Source organism: Bos indicus x Bos taurus, chromosome 15 (genome assembly GCF_003369695.1).
Source record: "Bos indicus x Bos taurus breed Angus x Brahman F1 hybrid chromosome 15, Bos_hybrid_MaternalHap_v2.0, whole genome shotgun sequence".
NCBI lineage: Eukaryota > Metazoa > Chordata > Mammalia > Artiodactyla > Bovidae > Bos > Bos indicus x Bos taurus.
The window spans coordinates 44,502,135-44,516,728 of NC_040090.1; the positions used below are offsets into that span (position 1 = coordinate 44,502,135).

Here is a 14,594-nt window from a genome sequence, read left to right on the forward strand (position 1 = left end):
TGTGTGCGTGTCTGTGCGCAGACAGAGATTTGCAGGATCTAAAGTCAGATTTGTTTAGGACCCATAACTATTGATCACTTTGTTGGCTTCCTTATCAAATTAACCTGCTTAATGTTTGATGTTAAATTTTAAGGATAGCATATTTATAATTTGTTTAAATAAATGTACCAGCTGAATTTATTTTAGACGGCTCTGAAAGTTTGAGAACCAACGAAACCATTCCCATACTCCACATTTTTTCAATGTGACCTTGGACCTCAAGGGCCTTTACATGTTCATTTGCAACAGCACCTTATGTTTGCAAAATAAAGCACATATTATATAATTTGAGAAGCTGGTGCTTAGAAGACTTGTCAGAATGCTTTAAAAAGTCTTGTGGATTCTCTTCCATTTCAATTAGCTGTCTCTCTTAGTCCCAGTTATTCTGGAAATTCACTCTTGTTTACCACATGTATCACCACTGCCAACACTAAAGATTCTTCACAGCTCTCTCACCCCGATCAGTAGTCATATTGGCGATAGCCTGCATGATGCATTGTCTTACCCAGCCCCGTGACACAGACTGCCCAGTGTTCAACCAAGATTCAGAGCTAGATGTGTTGATTCCAGTAACCAAAAGTTGCTGGGTTCCTTTGCATCTGATGAGTACCTGTAGCCAGCCAGACTCTACAAGAAGCCAAGGTAAGACTAATCCAGGGGATGAGCGCCCCCTGCTGGCTCTGCATCCTCTGTAAACCAGACATTGCCCCTGAGTCAGTGGCTGTTTATATTGGTGGAGAACCAGCAAGTCAGTCCCTCTGTTACCTTTGGCTCCACTAGAACCTGAGAGAAAAACAGCAGAGGGTGAAGAACGGAAGATCTAAAAAACAAAGACTATTTTGGAAGTGGTTAGTAATGCTTAAAGACACACTTTCTACAGGATTTCCATGTTGCGTTATCAAAGGACTTTCAGTGTTAAGTGCGAGATCTTCCACCTAGGGTGGGCTTTTTTGAAAGGGCCTCCTCACCTGTCATCAGGGCCCAGTTCCAGAAGACCAACTTCAACAGCTGCAGTTTCAGAGAGATGAAAACCCAGCCTTCGTGGGCTGTAAGCTGAATCCCAAGTGTGCATGAGGACTGGTTTTCCTGCCAAACCCTAGTTTTGAAAGTTTGAAGTTTTAGTCACTCAGTCATCTCCGACTCTTTGTGAGCCCACAGACTGTAGCCCACCAGGCTCCTCTGTCCATGGAATTCTCCAAGCAAGAATACTGGACTAGGTTGCCATTTCCTTCTCCAGGGGATCTTCCCAACCTAGGGATTGAACCTGGGTCTCCTGTGTTGCCGGAGGATTCTTCACCATATGAGCCACTAGGGAAAATGCAGTGGGCTCCCTCTACCCGCTCCCTGCGGCAAGCAGGTTCCTCCAGCTGCCCGGCAACTCAGCTACATCTTCCAGGCAAAGGCAGTGTGTTTAATGTCAACTGTGATCTCAGAAGAGAAAGTGCGAGGAGTTCAGTTAGGTAGAGTTACATAGCCAGAGAAGGGCAAGCTTTGAGATGGAGAGAGTGGGATAGGAGATTGCTCTCTTTAGATTTTGAAGAAGCACTGCCTTGGGGAAGAAGCAAAGTTCTGTGATATGGTCGCAGGAACAGACCTGAGCAGGGAGTGCACACCTGAGTTCACTTAGAGAAAACCTCCCTGAGTTACAGCTATCAGGGTAACCTCCAGCTCTTGCTGACCTGTGTCGTGAGCATCACGTGCCGAGCATTTGACCCAGATACTGTTCTTACGTCCAGTCTCTCAGTAACAAAACAGATGCTCGGGAACATTAAGGTACGTTATCAAGTTCCACCACCAGGAGGGGGCTGAGCCAAAGTTTGGCTCCACTTTGTATTCTTAACCATGTCACTGTATTTTTTAAGAAATTAAAAATTACTCAAATGCAAAAACAGCTGCCCTTCAAAGCCTCGAGCTCCTCAAGCCCAGGCTGGATGCAGCAGGGCCCTTCACCCTGGCACAGCGAGTGAAAGAGGGTGATCAGGACATTTGGAGAAAGAGAAGAAAGGACACTTGACAGGAGGAGAGAATCCCTGAATGGTGGACAATGGCTGGTCCTCAGCCAGAAGGCGAGGAGTTTTGTGGTCTGAAGTGACCTGTTTCCTAATCTTTAATGCTAAATGAATGGAACAGCAGAAAAGCCTGAGACTTCCTGGACATGGGGAGTGAGTCAGCAGTCTTCACAGCCCGACGGGGCCCAAGTTCTCTCCTCTGGGGGAGCCTTGCCCTCAAGTTCTGCAAATACATTCTTCTGATAACCTGATTCTTTTCCATATGGGCAGCTGGTTAAATGTGGGCCCAAGGATGATTTCATGTTTTTCTTGCTTCTTTCAAAGGCCTAAATTCACAGATCAACTCAATTTCTTTATCAGATCTCACAGATGCTGACTTTGGTTGGGGAAATGTGACCAGGGCAACTCAGAAAATAGGACATCAGTGAGGCCAGTGGCAAAAAGAAGAGTTGGGTGGCTTGTGTGGGGATTTGACCAGAGAGGTGAGATCAGAAGCAGGGCTTATTAGATTCTAGATTTGGGGCCAGGAGGATCCTCTCCTATATCCTGGGTAGCGTGGAAGATGGCAGGTTTTCTCTGGAGGAGCTTCCAAGCCCTGCAGTGCTTGCTAAGGCAGTCGCTGCCTCTCAGAGCAGGGTCGTGTGTTCATGGGAAACAGCTCTTTGGGCAGATTTGGTTTCTGGTCCTTCAGAAAGGAGGCTCTTTCTCTCCCCTAGTTCATGATTTGTGCGTGGATCTCATTAATAATTAACCTGCATACTAGCATCTGTGTAGCTCCCTAAGGCTCACACAGACCCGTCATGTTTGCTGTTTCATTTGACCTTGCCATTGACCCATGAGATAAGCAGGCCAGGTGTCATCTCTGTGTGCAGATGAGGCTACCCCAGCCCAGATAGGTTAGGCAACTTGCCTCAGGCCACACACAGCTCAGAAATAGCAGAGCCTGGATTCCAACCCGTGTTCTTAATGTATGCACCACGTGCTTTGAATAAATGGTCTGAGGGCACATCTGCCTTCCCGGCCTACAGAGGAAGAGTGCAGCGAGTCTGATGGTTGGCTGTGCCCTGCTTATGCTTCTCCCTGCTTTTTCTCCTACGTTTTACCAAGCGTTGCCTTCCACTAGGACATAGGTGATGGAGGGTTCTCTGGTGCTGAAAGTGACAGGTCCCTGTGGTGAGTGTAGCCTTTCCCACCCTGGCCTGCATGACTGCGAACTCTCCCATCAGCTTGTCCATGCCAGTCGCACCCTCTCGTAGCAAAGGTGGGTGGTTTGCTGTTCATGTCTGAGCTTCTCTGGACGCTCACCTCTTTATTCATGACCATTTGGGGATGAGGCAATTGGAAGCATCTGGAGAGCTGGGTTTTATAGGCTTTTCACAGAGGCCCAGCCAGGCTCCATTTGCTTTCCTTGGCAGGTCAGCACCCCACCCGCGTGCCTTCCTGGTCGCAGTCCCTGCACTCAGCCTGTGGGGTTTCACAGCTGCACTTGTGTGTAGAAGACTCCCTTCTAAGAAAACAGCAGCCACTCTATGGAGATGGTGCTGGAATGGGGAGGTGGGGGTGAGATCCAGGAAGGAAGGACTTATTTGTTCCTTGTTTCTTGTTTCCAGTGATGTTTCTTTCTGGGAAGAGCACAGGGAAGAGAGCGACCAGCTACCTCGGGGCCAAGTAGCCAGAGCAGGGCTGGTGCTCTGAGCAGTAGCTGAGGAGAGAGCCTGCGGGACCATGAGCAAGCCCCCCAGCCCTCTTACCCCAACAGGTGCCAAAGATGCAGGTCACTTCCCTTGGCTTGGTCTTGTAGCCACTCCCTGCCCCTGTAGGGCCCGGAGGCCATCGCAGTTTGCCCAGGCTGCTCTGGGGGGTGTCTGAGCAGACTGTCCAGGCAGGAACACAACAGGAAGCAAATGTAGGTGATTTGTCCTTGTCCTGTTTCAACTTGTACATTAGCATCCCTTGACGTGAGTTATTTGTCTTGGTTTCTTTAAATTCCTAAGTGGATTATAATTTTTCTCCTGGTATTATTTGACAGCAGTCATTTTTTAAGGTTTTACAGCGTTCTTCAAATACTTGGAATTTTTGGAACAAGTTTAGGGAAACACCGCCATCTTCAGGTCAGACTGTGTAGTGCAGTGCTGGGGCGTGTCCATGGGAGCCTCTCAGATGCCAAGGGCCTGCAGATTCCTTAGGGCTTTCCCTTTCCTTTTGCAGAAAAAAGTGAACTGCCTCATCAGAGGGCTCTGGATTAGAATGTATTAGCAGCTCTTTGGGGAAAAAAAAAGGAAAGAAAAGAAAATTAAACCCTAGTGGCCATTCTGGGAGTTGTTTGTTCTGGTTTGTCTCATCTGCAGTAATGGGCAACCTCACAGGCTGCCCCAGCCCCACTTGCCAGGACAGACTTTGCATTCTTCACTGGGAGAAATTCAGGGGCCAGATCCCTCTAGGCCTTGCGTGCAGGTCACCTGCACCCTATCCACCTTACAGTACAGGACCTAATACAGAGGAACAGCCATAATTTCAGGTAATCTCACCCGGAGTACAGACACAACATGACTATTGGAGGAAATATCAACAATAATAATAATAATGAAGAGTTGCATGCTTGGTACAGCGTTGTGGATTTTCCATGTGTGATCTCCTTTAAGCCTCATGACACTCCTTCGAGGTAGATACTATTATTATCCCTGGATTACGGATGTGGAGAGGGCTGGAAGCACCCCTCCCCGATGACTCAGCTAGGAAACAAGGCCGGCGCCAGGATTCAGACCCAGACCCCGTCTGACTCTGGTGCTCGAGTCCAGTATTTGGCCCTCCGCCCCGCTGCCCCCGGCAACTTCCCTAAGCAGCAGAGAGAAGGAGAGGCAGAGACTAGGAAGGAAAGTGACCTCTTAGAACCACCTTAGAGGAGGGGAGAACATCCTTTGTTAATCCCCTAGGGTAGCTAAACAGCCCTTTGCAAGTCACTCTGTGGAGATTTTAGGATTACATTTACCTTTGTTACTGTTTACAACTGCTGTGAAGAATAACTGGAGGGATTATAGCAATCCAAAAAGAAAATGAACGCTTCTCCAAGTTGAAATAGGAATCTGTGTGTTAGATTTGTGGCGGGGGCGGCTGGGCCGGGGTCGTCTCTGCCCAGCGGGACTGGCCCCGGTGCGGTGTCAGGTCAAGCCTGCAGGCAGACAAGGGTCCGAGGTCCTGCTCAGTCATCCTCAGCGTCTTGAGCCGGAGGAAGGCTCTGATCTCACCCTCATTTTGGGTCCAGGGAACTTGCGGCCAACTAGAATAAACATCCTGGAGCACGACTCTGTGTGTTTTTGTTTCCCTTTATAGTTCTTTCCTCACGAAACTCCATGATGGTTCGAGATAGCTTTGGATTGGCTGCTTATTTAATTTAATAAAGTAATAGATGTGCTTCATGTGTGAGCCCAGTGAAACCCCAGGCATGGCCTGTAAGGAGAAGCAGCTGTGCCCTGCCCGCCCCACTCCATCTCCCACTCCCCCTCCTCCCAGTCCTCCTCAGGACAGCTGCCTGCAGCCTTTCAGCCCTTGCTTTGTACATGCACTCCGTATTTCTAAGCAGCGTACTTACACTGCCTAACTCGGTCCATGACTGGAGACCTTATCTGTTGACTTCTTACTGTGGAAGACCAGGACTTAACTCTCTGAATTTAGCACATGACCCCTCTCACCTCCATCCCCACCCCTCCAGTATGGTTATTTCACAATTTTAGGTTTAACACTTAGTTTTTTTTATTGTGAAAGTCATCTTCTTGATTCTAAAACTTGTTTTTCCTAAGGTTTGTCATTGCCTTTGTTTGCTCAGTTTGTATATACCTACACAGAGTCATCCCCCATGTGTCTAACAGAATTCTCAAACTCTTGTCCAGATGGTCAGCTACGTCAGGGACTCCCTCTCTAGCCCCTTTAGGAGCCCTCTGGCTTCCAGGTCTTTGTCCCTCCTGGACTGGCTGTTGTCCAGGTCCGAAGCCCAGCTGTGGTCCAGCATGTTACCGCTTCTGTGCTACTGCTTCATATCCCTCTTTTCTGTTCTACTCCCTCATTTCATAAGAGCACATCCTCCTGTTGCTATCTGAGAATAGCTGTGAGGAAGGACAGTTGTCTGAAACCTGACAGATCTGAGAGTGTGTTCTGTTCTCACATGGGATGGATAACTTGGTTTTCATCTTAAGCTTATGAACCTTTGTTCCCATTTTCAAGGTAAATCCCATATATGTTCTCCTTGTTAATGAATAACACTATATGTTTAGTGCTGGAGAATACGGACATCCATATAAAAAGAGCAGGTGAGTGCTGACAAAGTCATTTGATGTACAAGAAAGGGAATGTTGACTGTCCTTATCCCAGTTTTCTCTCTAGAAATCTTTGAGAACATATATTTAATGGATGCCCAATGGTTCTGACTGCAGAGGCAAGAGACTGGCTCCATGCAGGTTCTTTGAGAAGACATGCTGTTTGTACCATTAGTTCATGGATTCCCTGTGCCCAGCACAGTGCCTGGCACATAACGGACCTTCAGTTCAGTTCAGTCGTTCAGTCGTGTCCGACTCTTTGCGACCCCATGAATCGCAGCACACCAGGCCTCCCTGTCCATCACTAGCTCCTGGAGTTCACCCAGACTCACATCCATCGAGTCAGTGATGCCATCCAGCCATCTCATCCTCTGGCGTCCCCTTCTCCTCCTGCCCCCAATCCCTCCCAGCATCAGAGTCTTTTCCAATGAGTCAACCCTTCGCATGAGGTGGCCAAAGTATTGGAGTTTCAGCTTCAGCATCATTCCTTCCAAAGAAATCCCAGGGCTGATCTCCTTCAGAATGGACTGGTTGGATCTCCTTGCAGTCCAAGGGACTCTCAAGAGTCTTCTCCAACACCACAGTGCAAAAGCATCAATTCTTCGGCGCTCAGCCTTCTTCACAGTCCAACTCTCACATCCATACATGACCATAGGAAAAACCATAGCCTTGACTAGATGGACCTTTGTTGGCAAAGTAATGTCTCTGCTTTTCAATATGCTATCTAGGTTGGTCATGACTTTCCTTCCAAGGAGTAAGCTTCTTTTAATTTCATGGCTGCAGTCACCATCTGCAGTGATTTTGGAGCCCCCCAAAATAAAGTCTGACACTGTTTCCACTGTTTCCCCATCTATTTCCCATGAAGTGATGGGACCGGATGCCATGATCTTCATTTTCTGAATGTTGAGCTTTAAGCCAACTTTTTCACTCTCCACTTTCACTTTCATCAAGAGGCTTTTGAGTTCCTCTTCACTTTCTGCCATAAGGGTGGTGTCATCTGCATATCTGAGGTTATTGATATTTCCCCCGGCAATCTTGATTCCAGCTTGTGTTTCTTCCAGCCCAGCGTTTCTCATGATGTACTCTGCATAGAAGTTAAATAAACAGGGTGACAATATACACCTTGACGTACTCCTTTTCCTATTTGGAACCAGTCTGTTGTTCCATGTCCAGTTCTAACTGTTGCTTCCTGACCTGCATACAAATTTCTCAAGAGGCAGATCAGGTGGTCTGGTATTCCCATCTCTTTCAGAATTTTCCACAGTTGATTGTGATCCACACAGTCAAAGGCTTTGGCATAGTCAATAAAGCAGAAATAGATGTTTTTCTGGAACTCTCTTGCTTTTTCCATGATCCAGCAGATGTTGGCAATTTGATCTCTGGTTCCTCTGCCTTTTCTAAAACCAGCTTGAACATCAGGAAGTTCACGGTTCACATATTGCTGAAGCCTGGCTTGGAGAATTTTGAGCATTACTTTACTAGCGTGTGAGATGAGTGCAATTGTGCGGTAGTTTGAGCATTCTTTGGCATTGCCTTTCTTTGGGATTGGAATGAAAACTGACCTTTTCCAGTCCTGTGGCCACTGCCGAGTTTTCCAAATTTGCTGGCATATTGAGTGCAGCACTTTCACAGCATCATCTTTCAGGATTTGAAATAGCTCAACTTAGGTGTGTGAAAGTCACACATCTAAGGTCACACACCTTTTAGGTGTGAAATCCAGAAAGAAATATGCAAGTGAGTACCTTTTCTGTTGCTGTATTGATATGTTGATCATCAGCATGTCTACTGAGCATATGGGAGACTTTTTTTGTAATTGAACAAGCCAGTGTTAACCTCTGCTTTGGATGTCAAGGAAATTTAGACTTTAATAGATGTAACTTATTGACACTTGCCCTGTTTCTGCTTGTACATTCCCCCACACACTTGGGATTGTTGGTTGTTGTTATTGTTGTTGTTTGTATAAATATTTTGTTTTCTGCCACATAGAATAGAATTGCTCTTTTTTGGTTTTGTGTTCCATTGTTAGTTTTGGGAAAACCATCACTGCTAGAAAGAAAACGGGATTTATTTGGGAAGAAGGGAGAGAAGTGAGGTTCCACCCTAACCTTTTTACCTTAGAAGGAGATCTGGCAGGATGGGAAGTTAGGCCTCACCAAATAGTTTTTAGGGTTTTAATTTTGTTAAAATTTGAACACAAGCATATCAGATGTCTTCTTTTCATCCTTCTAGATGTGGGGGCAGAGGGATTCCTCACCTGGCCAGGTTGAATTAAGGAGAGAGAGATGTCTGTTTGTTCCACTGCTGTGGCCTCCAGGATGCCTTCTTTAGTCCTTTGTATTCTTAGAAACAAAGTCACCTCTTGGCAGGAATAAAGCCACTCAAATGCCAGCAGTCAGGGTTTGGTTTCAAGTCACCAGCCTTGCGAGAGGCAGTGCCCGATTTCCTTTGGCAAAGACAGCCTGCCCGTTCTCAGTTCATTTCAGCAACTTGGGCACAGAGGTAACTTCCTCAGAACAGAAACCTTTGAAGGCTCTATCTGATGCATCTGTGAGTCATTATGTGTGTCCCAAATTGTAATTTCACTTCTCAGAATCTGGAAAACGCTATTCAGCTTCTTTGCTTTTTTTTGAAATCAACTTTCAGAAAAAGTAGATCTGAGTTAGAAGGATCTAGGCATTTATATATTCTCCTGGAGACAGTGCGGTTGATGGCACAGCAAATGCATGGACTGTGGCGTGGATGGATCCAGGTTTAACTTCTTAACTCTCTTAACTTCAGGACTATTCCTGGACGTGTGACCTCAGGCAAATCTGTTCATCTCTGAGCTTCTATTTCCACATCTGTGAAAATGACTTTAATAAAGCCCGCCTACAGTACCATTGTGAGGCAAGGATTATCCGAGGTCACGTTTATCGAAAGCACGTTGTACAAACACTGAACAGACACAGCTCCCTTTCTTCCTGCAGACATAGGTAAGAGGCCCGCACTCCAGCCGCTAGTCATGAGTGGGCCATAATCAAGGATCTGAACAGTCATGCAGCTCCACAACTTGGCTCCCAGCTCTTGGCTTATTTGTGTTTCCTTTTTTCTTTGCTAGGCAGGAGGGATAGCTAAGGCAGGAAAGTTCTTTTGCTTCTACCCCAGGATCTAGTTAATCTCACATAATAAACCGCCACAACAGTAGTCTTAGCAGCTACGATTTATTGAACGCTTCTTGTATGCCAGAACCCCCTCTGTGCATCATTTCCTTTCATCTTCCACCCTGTTCAATATGACAGTCACAGATCCCCATTGTACACAGGAGAAAACTGAGATTTCAGGTTCTTATCTGGTTCTAGAGTGCTTTTGCACTCAGCATGTTGATTTTCAGATATACTTCCTTGATATACTGAGCAATATACTCAGTTGCTCAATCGTGGCTGACTCTTGGTGACCTCATGGACTATAGCCTGCCATGAAATTTTCCAGGCAGGAATACTGGAGTGGGCCCACTGAAGAATGGTAAATTTTACCTTCCATTCACTTTCCTGATCTCTGACCCCTGGAGGTCCAGGCTGTGGTCCCTGTGTTCTAAGAGTCATACTTCACCCCAGGTCTGCCCTGGCCCATGGAGGCTGGCGAGGTGGAAGAGCAGGGAGTGAGGTGTGCTTAGCAGAGACTCAGATTCGATTCATGGATGTCCCCAAGGCTCCGTCTGTATTCCATTCTTTCCTGTAAACTCGGTGCCTGTAGACACCACAACAAGCGGCAGAAGCGGTGCCTCTCAGAGTCCAGCAGGGCTCAGAACTTGCTGCAGTCAGAGGTGAGCAATAAGGGTTGGGTGACAGCCAGCCAGCCAGCCAGTTTGGATAATGGAGGAGCAATGCCTTTGCCTCTGCTCCTGTGCTGGTGAGTAACAGAGGACCAGCGGAGGGGCAGACACGAGCCCGCCCCTGCTCATCTCTGGGGACCTTCCACCAGTGTCTGTGTTCCCCGCCCCGCCGTCTTGTTTACTCTGCTTATACCCTCTAAATGAGGCTGGAAGTGCCTCAGCATCGGTGCCCCAGATGTTTCTGTGGGCTTTGGTTTGCTTATAATTGAAAAGATGATATGATAACATTTGAGAAAATTTTTAAAAGATCAGAGAGAGGCACTTCACCTCTCCCCGTTACCTTACCTCCCTAACATGACGGTGGCTCCTACTTTGTTTCAAAAGTTCCCCTCGAGCAAAGCGTACTCTGTTCTTGCATGTCTGTGTCCAGGACTCAGTGCATCCTGAAATCCAGCTGGGATAGAGGCGGGGTCCTTGTCAGAGTTCTAAGTTCTTCTTTCTCGTGTCACCTGACACCTTTTAGGAGTTAGGAAGCCTTGGTAAAGGTGACGCTCTGATGTTGATCAGAAGATGCTAGGTCCTGGCCGCACTTCCTGTACATGCAGTGGTTGGGGACAGCTGGCATCAGATGGGGTATTGGCCCTCCCGCTCTTCGGTATTATGGCCACGGATCCACAGTGTGGGTGGCAGGTCATGGGTATAAACCAGCACTTCTGCAGGATACATTTATAGGGTTTTGTGACCAAACAAGTTTGGAAAACTTCAGGCTGTAGAAAGTTGAACAGTGTTTCTCTACCATAGTGCTTTTAACCTGTTACATTCACTGTGAACCTCAAAGCAGAGATTTTATGAGAAATAATAGTAGCTAACATTTACTGAGTGTCTGCTCTTTGTTGAATGGAGGTGCTCCAGTAAGCCTTAATATGCAGCACCCTTGGGAGGAGACGCCATCACTGTCCCCATGTAGAGGCTGGGAGACTTACCCAATGTCACGGCTGATTGGTAATAACACAGTCTTTTGGGCTAGAGCAGACTGAGCCCAAACTTGTCTCTTAGCCAGCACACAGACTGCTTGTACAGCGTGTACACTTCTTTTGTACAAAAGAAGCTTGGAGCAGCCTTCTTTTATTTGGGACTTCTCATTCCCTATGAGAATATAAGAATATTCCCTATGGGAATAAGAAAGCCTTCCTCAGTGATCACTGCAAAGAAATAGAAGAAAACAATAAAATGGGAAAGACTAGAGATCTCTTCAAGAAAATTAGAGATACCAAGGGAACATTTCATGCAAAGATAGGCATAATAAAGGACAGAAATGGTATGGACCAAACAGAAGCAGAAGATATTAAAAAGAGATGGCAAGAATACACAGAAGAACCATGCAAAAGAGCTCTTCGTGACCCAGATAAACACAATGGTGTGATCACTCACCTAGAGCCAGACATCCTGGAATGCAAAGTCAAGTGGGCCTTAGGAAAGGAGTATCACTACGAACAAAGCTAGTGGCGGTGATGGAATTCCAGTTGAGCTATTTCAAATCCTAAAAGATGATGCTGTGAAAGTGCTGCACCCTGTGCCAGCAAATTTGGAAAACTCAGTTGTGGCCACAGGACTGGAAAAGGTTGGTTTTCATTCCAATCCCAAAGAAGGGCAATGCCAAAGAATGTTCAAACTACCGCACGATTGTACTCATCTCACACACTAGCAAAGTAATGCTAAGAATTCTCCAAGCCAGTAGGTCAAAATATTTTGACCTACCATCACTCATCTCACACACTAGCAAAGTAATGCTAAAAATTTTCCAAGCTGGTAGGTCAAAAAATACCACCAGTTCATGCCCTGTCCTTTGAAGGACATTGGCAAAGGTCATCATTAGGATCTTATAGGAACAAACAAAATCTCAACGGCTGGAAAATATTTGAAATTCCCCTGAAACAGCTTTCGTAAACCTTACAGAAAATCAACACCCACACCATCAAATTATTTGGAAAATCACAATTGAAAAGTTGCTATCTATTTAGCTAAAAATGTTCACAGAGGAAAAGTCATAGCCTACAATGATTTCATTATTTTAAAAGAATGCATTCACCTGAATGATTTATGTAATCATTTTGAGTTAAGAGGGTATTTTGATTTTGTGGGCCAACCCATCACAAAACTCCTAGAGAAATGACCTCCTTATGGCCCCAGGATAAGTCAACAGTCATGTTCTGTGACAATGTTGCCTGCCTTCCAGTGGAAAGATGGGGTGGCGGGGAGGGTATCTGGCTACAGAGGCAATAATGGTTTCCACATCCTCCTTTCCCACAAAACCAAGACCTGGCTGGGGAAACTTCCTTTCTCTATATTGCTTTCTGCTGCTTTCAACAGTACATGAACTGTGAACTTCCAGATGTTCAAGCTGGATTTAGAAAAGGCAGAGGGACCAGAGATCAAATTGCCAACATCCGTTGGATCATTAAAAAAGCAAGAGAATTCCAGAAAAACATTTACTTCTGCTTTATTGATTACGCCAAAGCCTTTGACTGTGTAGATCACAACAAACTGTGGAAAATTCTTAAAGAGATGGGAATACCAGACCACCTGACCTGCCTTCTGAGAAATCTGTTATGCAGGTCAAGAAGCAACAGTTAGAACTGGACATGGAACACCAAACTGGTTCCAAATCGTGAAAGGAGTACGTCAAGGCTGTATATTGTCACCCTGCTTATTTAACTTATATGCAGAGTACATCATGCAAACTGCCGGGCTAGATGAAGCACAAGCTGGAATCAAGATTGCCGGGAGAAATATCAATAACTTCATATACGCAGATGACACCACTCTTATAGCAGAAAGTGAAAAGGAACTAAAGAGCCTCTTGATGAAAGTGAAAGAGGAGAGTGAAAAAGGCTGGCTTAAAACTCAACATTCAGAAAACTAAGATCGTGGCATCTGGTTCCATCACTTCATGGCAAATAGATGGAGAAACAATGGAAACAGTGACAGACTTTATTTTCTTGGGCTCCAAAATCACTGTAGATGGTGACTGCAGCCATGAAATTAAAAGATGCTTGCTCCTTGGAAGAAAAGCTATGACCAACCTAGACAGCATATTATAAAGTAGAGACATTACTTTGCCGAAAAAGGTCTGTATAGTCAAAGCTATGGTTTTTCCAGTAGTCATGTATGGATGTGAGAGTTGGACTATAAAGAAAACTGAGTGCCGAAGAATTGATGCTTTTGAACTGTGGTGTTGGAGAAGACTCTTGAGAGTCCCTTGGACTGCAAAGAGATCTAACCAGTCCATCCTAAAGCAAATGAATCCTGAATATTCATTGGAAGGACTGATGCTGAAGCTCCAATACTTTGGCCACTTGATTTGAAGAACTGACTCTTTAAAAAAAAAAAAAAAGAACTGACTCTTTAGAAAAGATCCTGATGCTGGGAAAGATTGAAGGCAAAAGGAGAAGGGAATGACAGAGGATGAGATGGTTGGATGGCATCACTGACTCGATGGACTTGAGCTTCAGCAAGCTCCCAAAGATGGTGATTTACAGGGAAGTCTGGCATGCTGCAGACCATGGGGTTGCAAAGAGTTGGACACAACTGAGCGACTGAACTGTACTGGTGAACTGATGGGGTTAGTACTCGGAAGGACTCTAGTTGGAGAAATGCCAATGTAAACTCGAAAAGTGAATGCATACTGTTGGGAGAATGGTGACATGGGTTTCTCTTATGAACCCCATTATGTTCTGAGCTCCCAGGAACCTCTGCACGCCAGATGTTTTGGTGTCAGATTAGGCTGCCTATTCAGTAGAAGAGGCAGGCATGGGGGATCTGGAGTATAGGGTCTAGGCCAGTAGTTTTCCAACTTGGCTGCATATTGAAATTCATCAAGGGAGTATTAAGAATAAATGATGCCTGGCCTCAGTCTCAGAGATGCCAGTTTATCCTGGGTGGAACCCTGGCTTTGATGATTTTTAAATGTTCCTTGGTGATTCTGCTGAAGCCTGGTTGAGAGCCAGTTGTTTGTGGTCCAGTTTACCCTGTCTTATACGGGTAGCAGCAGCATGCCAAAGCAAGGAGAAGAAAAGGTTTTCATTTATTAGTTAAATGACCTGAGAGGTTTTGAGTTGTTTCTTTCACTTTTTGTGGATGAGCAACTGGTGTTCTTTTTTTATTGATCCCGTATAGCCTTGCACCATGAGTCCTCTCCATGATCTATACCCATGACTGTAGCTTTGCACTGACATGCACATACTGACCAGCCCTTATACAGAAGTGCTAGATTGGTCACTAAGGGGACGCATGAGAAAGATACTCAGCTCTCTTATTCCTGCTGGAAGAAGTAAGTGGGTACTGTTGCTCCGAGTACTGCATTCTTGCTGTTGCTAAGTGTCACTGGAGTGACGAGTGCTTTCTGGGCGATGGCATCAGCTGCAC

General features: G+C 45.8%; 1 protein-coding gene across 12 annotated transcripts in view; it reads left to right on the plus strand.

Annotated features, from left to right (window-relative positions):
* The window catches only part of TEAD1 (TEA domain transcription factor 1), a 274,391-nt gene that overhangs the window by 217,463 nt on the left and 42,334 nt on the right, over positions 1-14,594 (plus strand). The gene's annotated exons all lie outside the window — the stretch shown is intronic.